General features: G+C 50.2%; 1 long non-coding RNA gene across 1 annotated transcript; it reads right to left on the minus strand.

The window, feature by feature from the left end:
* Nucleotides 1–241: 241 nt before the first annotated feature.
* Nucleotides 242–3,834, minus strand: LOC124677864. Its single transcript, XR_006994260.1, has 3 exons — nt 3,008–3,834; nt 2,842–2,907; nt 242–999 (listed from the first exon to the last, which is right to left on the minus strand). It is a non-coding gene; the product is annotated as an uncharacterized LOC124677864 (long non-coding RNA).
* Between the last annotated feature and the right edge of the window lie 3,159 nt (nt 3,835–6,993).

The raw sequence follows: 6,993 nt of genomic DNA on the forward strand, positions 1-6,993 counted from the left end.
CCGCATCATCGTCTTCGATGGCGTTCGGTTCCCAGCGACTCCTCCGCCCCCAGCTGGCACCTCCGCCCCCTGCAGCAGCACCTCCGGCCTCGTCCAGCACCTCCGCCGGTCCTCCCTCAGCCAACACCTCCGGCTCCGTCCAGCACCTCCGGCTCCGTCCAGCACCTCCGGCCCCGCCCAACACCTCTGCCCCCAGCCAGCACCTCCGCCCCCTGTCCAGCACCGCCGCCGCCACCACCACGATATCCTCCATTCAAGCTTCTCTGCGGTCGCCGTGACCGGATCCGGGCGCCCCGTCGCACCATCTCTCCACGCCTGCTGCCAGAACGCCGGCGCTCGGCCTTCAGTCCCGGTTCCACCCATTCTTTCAACACCTCCTGTGTCCGCCGGCTGCGTCGAGGATCCCGGGCTTCGGGGTGTCGATGAGGCCATGCTGGATGCGCATCCTCGCCAGCTGCTTTACTCCCGCCGCTGCATTAGTTGCTGGCTTGCTGCTGCTGCTGGGATTCTCGCCCGTCGGAGGTCCGACTCTGCCGTTGGACGGGAGATGGTGCAGCGCTTTCCTCGATGAGGGCTGATTGGCCCAGCGTCCTTCCTCTGCCCGGCTGATGCAGATGGTGCTCGAGACCATGTCTGGGTTGTCGCCCGCTTTTCCGCGTGTTGCTGCTCCCGCCTCCAACGCGGCCTCCACGAAGAATGGTCAGTTGCTTCACGAGCTCCATTGGGCATCCAGGCCACACCGTCACTGCACCTCCTCAGCTTGATACGCCCGTGGCTGCAGACCTTGTGGACGGCCATGGATGTGAGTTCTCTGGGCCAAATCGGATGACTTCTGCGCCATTCCGTCTCCCCGAATTCATCACACGGACGGCTCCTCCGGCGTGGTTGATGGATCGATGTTTTCGGTATCTCTCCGAGATACCAATCTTTGCTACTTCGATGTGTTCTTCTCCTCCAGCCCTACGCAGATCGTTGTGGTTGTGCTCTTCTCCTCCGGCCCTGCAACAATTGCTGACCCACATCAGTACAGACTCCTGGGACCTCAACTATACTCCACCCGATGAACAAGTAGATGAACAAAATGCTGGAGTAGATGAAGAAATGGATGTGCTAGAACATGATATTGTGCTGTATTGTGCTATTTTTCCTTGTGTACAAACTGCATCTACTGAAATTATTGTGTACTCCTAAATTACAGGCAGCGTGGAGTAAGTTTCAGACATGACAATTAACTCAAATTGGCTCTAATTCTATCAGGTACTCCCAGAAATTACATACTCAGTCTGGAGTATGTGTAACATGCGACACAAAGACAATCCCAGAAAATGCTCAGTCTAGATAGTAAAAATAAACTAAGGTATCATGTGAAAGCAACCAGATCTTTAGACGGACAATACCAGATCTTTAGTCTGGACAGTTTAGAGTACAATCATGATAAATCATGAGATACTCGAACATAATACCCTGCTAACAAGATACATAGCCTCAAACATAAATAACAGGAGTAGAAGATTGCAATAAAATAGGTAAAGTTACCGGCTAGTCGTTTTTTCTACTTTTTGGGTCTGATTATTGAACTAGTTCACTCTGCAATTTCACATCACTTCCCAATAATACAGTAGCGGCACAAGAAATCCAAACAACCAGTTAAGTCAATTAATCATCAAGGTTCAGTACCAGACTCAAATACACACAGGCGTTGAGGTAAAACTGCTCAGATACAAACAAACCGACAGATGCACACAAGGTTCAGTTAGTGATGATTAGAAAAGTAGAAATGTGAAGTCAAGACATGGACAGTAGCAAATGAAATAAATATACATGGAGCATTTGATATTTGGGTTAAGGTAAAGCAAATGTCCTACACAAAGCATCAAGCAGCCTACTCAAACCAATGTCTATATATTTGAACATAACTGCAGTAAGAGAGCAGATCCAGAGTACATCTGGATATAAGCAACCCCACATTTATACTCCATAATAAACACGCTTGTTCTCAGTAAAGCTACTACTTCGACAGAGAAAATTGGGAGCAAAACTGATTTTTCACATAAGTAACTCGAAGACTATACAAGAATGAATATCAATGAACATGAAAAGTTTACTCCATAACAGCAACCGGATGAAAAGTATGAATATCAATGAGCAATGAACATGAAAAGTTTACTCCATAATGCAATCACCTTAAGTAGATCATAACAGTATCCATCAACAACAGCGTAGCAACTTATTCAAACTAGAATCAGACACAATCCATAAATACGAATTGCAATATTAACAGTATTCAAGGCCTGCGTAGACGGAGCTCTTAAGGTGATAAAGATGGACTAGATATATCTGAAAGCACATACATAAAAAATTCAACAGCTCTTCCATGCGTTCAGTGTCTAGATCTTGTAAGCAGATCTCTGAACAATCACATAAACAGTCTAAAAATGGCATGTTTGTGACAACACAAAGTACTACTCGGTCCAGTAAACATTCACCGTACTACTCTCAATGAACTGAACAGAAGTTGAGCTATCATTCCGGACATAACAACAATGAGATGGAAGGACTCGACAGTTCGACAGTGTAAAATGATCTGGAAGTTGAGCTCAAGCCATTCCATAGTTGAGCTCTCTTCATGTTTGTAACAAACCACTTGCTTCCAACAATGTTAATCACTTAATATAATGATCTGCTAATTTTAATGGCCAGAACTGATATGAACAATGGCCTTCTATTCATTAGAACGGAGGTTGTAAATAAAAGACAGTGATCATCAGACCGATCGTCAATGCTAAGAACTGTGATCATAATATCCTAACAGAGCTTGCAGAGAGATCGGAATTACTGTACTTTGTTGCAGTGGGGAATGAGTTCTTGCAGAGCCCTCATCTTCTCGTTGATCCTGTCCCTCCTCCTCTGCATCCGTCAGATGATCCAAGCGAGGGTTAGCACTCAGCAATGGCTGCCAGAACAAGAATATTTCAAGCAAGACCAAAGTATTTAATCAGGTACGTACCATCTCCGAGAGGTTGTGCACTTGGGCTTCACGCCGCCGTTTGCTTGTGGAAGAAGGCTCAGGCTTCGTCACGGCAGCCGAATGAGCAGACTAGTACGGGGTAGGGATAGGAGTGGCGCCAGGGCTAGTAGCATTGGCAGCAGCAGTACCTTCTCCTGGCGGCGCAATCTTATCGAAGGAGTCGCCGTCCTGCGCGAGGAGGACGGTTCCCCAGTGGCAGCAGGCGCAGATTCCCCAATGGGGGAGATGAACCCGTGCTTATCAAACATCCCGAAGTCAATCGAGGCGGAGGCGGGGAGAGTGGAGCAAGAGTAGCAACCGTCCGTGGAGGATTGGGAGCGGCCGACGTCGGTGGCCACCGGCGGTGGCATGAGCAATCCAGACCGCCATCTCTCACGGTGATCCGCAAACCCAGCCATCTCTCACGGTGATCGGCGAACCCAGCCAAATCGTCGCCGGAGCACGCAGATCCAGCGCCCCCTTTTCCAGCAGCAAATCGCGCACGCAAATCTAGCGCGTCCTCTCCCAGCAGCTCGTCGCCGGCTCGTGAAAATGCGATCTTTGACCTCCGAGCATTTGCGTCGTTGCAGGCGAGATCCGAGAGGATGCAGGGTGGCGGGGAGCGAGATGGCGCTGGGGAAAGTTTAGGAAGATGCCGGCGGCGCTGTGGCGCGAGAGGAAGACGACGCCGGAGGTGGCCGCGGCGACCTGGAGGAGCGAAGGGAGGAGAGCAGGAGCGAGGAGCGTATCCGTGAGAGAGGTAGCGAGTTGGAACGAGGCGTCCGCGCGCGACGCGATAAGGGGCAAAACGGGAAACTCACATTATTCCATAGCGTGAGAAAAAGTGAACGTGGAATCCCCAACGTCTTACATTTCAGAACGGAGGGAGTAGTACTAGTATTAGTACTGCGTCGAGGAGGCCAGCTCTGCCTCGGCGTTCTCCGCCCTCCGGCGCGCCCCTGCAGCATGCCCGCATCCACGGCCCCGGCGTGGTGCTGCTCAGCCCGGATAGCCTCCCGCTCGCCAATGGTAGCGGCAACGGCAACAGCTCGAGCTGGAAGCTGTCGTTGCTGGCGCCCAGGCCGAGCACAGACGCTGTCGCCGGCGATAGCTCGCGCCTAGCGTCCTACCTGCCCCCCCCCTCGCTGGAGCAACACATGCCCGCGAGGTCGCTCCCTCGCTGGAGCAGCACAAGTCCACGCGACTCCTCCCCTGCCGACGCCCGCCCCCGTGCCGGAGATGCCCACCCAGGTGCACCGCCGCGACACCTCCCATCTGCTGCCCACCCTGACCCCCGCGCCCGAGACCCAGACCAGGCGCGCGGTGCAGCCCCGGCGCGGGCGCGGCCGCGGTCGGCGACGCGCGCATGCTGTGGCGACCGACGCCCTGCGCAAGCTTGGCAGTGGCGCGAGCTTGGCCGTGGCGCGAGCTGGGAAGGCCATGGCGCGGTGGTCTTCGTCTTGCTCGTCGGCGTCGAGGCCGGCAGCGCGGAGCTCATTTCGGCTCCGGCGACTTCCAGCCTCCAGGCGAGGGCGACGAGCGGAACTTGGCTAGGCGAGCTCCAATGCGGCGATCTCCAATCCATGGCAAAAAGCAAACATAGAGGACAGAGGAGAGAGAAGATGTGGGGGCTTGTGGTTGTATTTTCTATTACTGGCAGATGGGCCAGGAGTGGACATGTGCGGATAGGAAGGAACGTCCGCGCTCGTCCGAGCTCGTCACAAAGCCTCCCGATTTGAGCAGAGCTTTGGATCGTACCGGAGGCTGCAGCGGTTCGTTTTGGGATTGGATCTGTGGGTTGGGTACTACTTTTACCCAACCGAATGTACGCAGATGTTTGGGATGGGTTTGGGTCTCCCCCATTGAAGATGACCTTACACACTACCCTCTTACATGTTCCTGTACGTATATACCGATTCCAGAAAATTATATTATACGACGAGAGTACACTAAATCATACTACGCTATCATAGTCTTGTGGCACAGTCGCACAGATTAAGTGGTACTGGTCCAAACACTGCATTTCCTTATACTTTAAAATGGATAAAATAAAAAACGAACCCTAAATTCGAAGACCAAAGAAACATAATCTTGGACTCTTAATCCTGAAAATCTGCACGCCGAACTCTTATATCCCGGTCTATTTTTAACCTTGTGGCCGTTTCGGCTAGGATTAGCTGATATGGCAAGCTGGATGGTGGGCTCCACTTGCTTTGTTTTTCCTATTTCCTATTTCTTTTTTCATTTTCTTTTCTCTCAGAACATTTCCTAGAAGTGCCAGTGTAGTACAGCCCACGGACATGACCGCGCCGGCGAGTGGATCCCCTCGTTGGACGAGCTCCAAGGCGGTGTCAACATGGGAGGCTAGAGGAGCTTCCTGTCGTAGCTCGTACATGCCCCTACTGGAGGTTCTGAGCTCCATCGTTGTCGGAATGTCGCCACTCTGGCGAGCAATTGCCGCCGCGAGGAAGCAACACTGTTGCGATCCAACCACCGGATGAGCATCCTGGAGCCGAGGCGCACCTCCCATATGACTCCATCAAGCTTGGTGATGGCTGTGAAATACACCATATTTTTTTGTGTTTAAACCCTTAGCTAAGTCAAGAAATTAACTAAGTTTACCTCTCAACTTGTGACTAATGTCTAATCAATGCAAAGATGTGCAACCTCTTCTATTTTTGAATGTTCTGCAGGAAATCACGTCATAATGACAAATGAAACTGCAATTACTGAAAAAAATCACGTCAGGAGCATGACAAAGTTTACTACGCTCGGAAAGACCGACGGTTCCAGGAGCTTTAACGGACATCGGTATGGGCAAGCCCCGCCCGTACCTTCCACCCGTACCATGTGCCGCTGCGTTCCCGAGGTCAAACCCTATAAAAGTCATGAAGGGACCGACACTGAAAAGAGAGTCATTCGTCGCCAAACCGAGCCGCCATCCACTAGACCCATCTACACCACACCGAATGAGATCCATCACCATAGTTCATCCATCCTATCTTCCATCTCCTCCATAGCCATAACCATCACCATTATAATAGAGATCTCCTTGAGAATTGGCGACCATTGTAAGAATATTGTGATTTCATTTACACAATAATTTCTATCTTTGTATTTGATCTTGATATTATGTGTGAGTAGTCCTCACGGGCCGTGGGTTCGGATGAATCCTCGCAACGTTCATGTGCATCTAATCTTATGTTATGTGCAAGGATTGAATAGGAGTTTTTCAATCTTGTATCCTTGTCTCTTTGCCTCGTCTTGATGATCTGTAGGTACCCATATCATTCGAATCGATCAAGGAAAGAGGTGGGATGATTGGAGAACGGCATGGTACCGCCAAACCTCAATGACAGAAGGGAAAGTAACGGTACATGTTTAGTGATTCATTCGGGATCATGGCACAATCGTTTAGCTTAAGGCTTTGATCTGTATTCATTTACTTAATAAATGTTGTTGTTTGAAGTTGTAAGGACAGTGGTTGGACCATTAAGCTCTTGTCACCTCTGGCTTTAGGGCAAGAGTATTTACTGAATGCGCTACTCACAAATCTCATATCTCTATTTTATTTGTTACACATGTGTGCTTCAATTATATATGTATGCATAGTTGCAGGTGAAATCTAAACCCTGACCTATTTCCATCATTAAACACAACCCCTTAAAAATAAACTAGATAGATCCGGTGAGCTGAAGATAAACTACACTAACAAGTCTTATAGATGTTTCCTTTACACCATCTAGCAGTGCTTCCCAAGATTCGATTAAACTTAGGTCTTCAAGGGAAAAATGATTATCATACTACAATCCTAATCTGGATCGAAGGTATCACTCGGCAAGGCCATGAATAGCCACCTTGAAGAAGGCTGAGCCGAGCACTAACGGCTTCTTCAACTAAATGATCATGCCATTGCTGTGGCCATCCCAAAGTCCACCCTGTCGGCAAGTCGTGGACTCGTCCTCTCGCATCTCCCCGTAGAAGGA

This window comes from Lolium rigidum, chromosome 7 (genome assembly GCF_022539505.1).
Source record: "Lolium rigidum isolate FL_2022 chromosome 7, APGP_CSIRO_Lrig_0.1, whole genome shotgun sequence".
NCBI lineage: Eukaryota > Viridiplantae > Streptophyta > Magnoliopsida > Poales > Poaceae > Lolium > Lolium rigidum.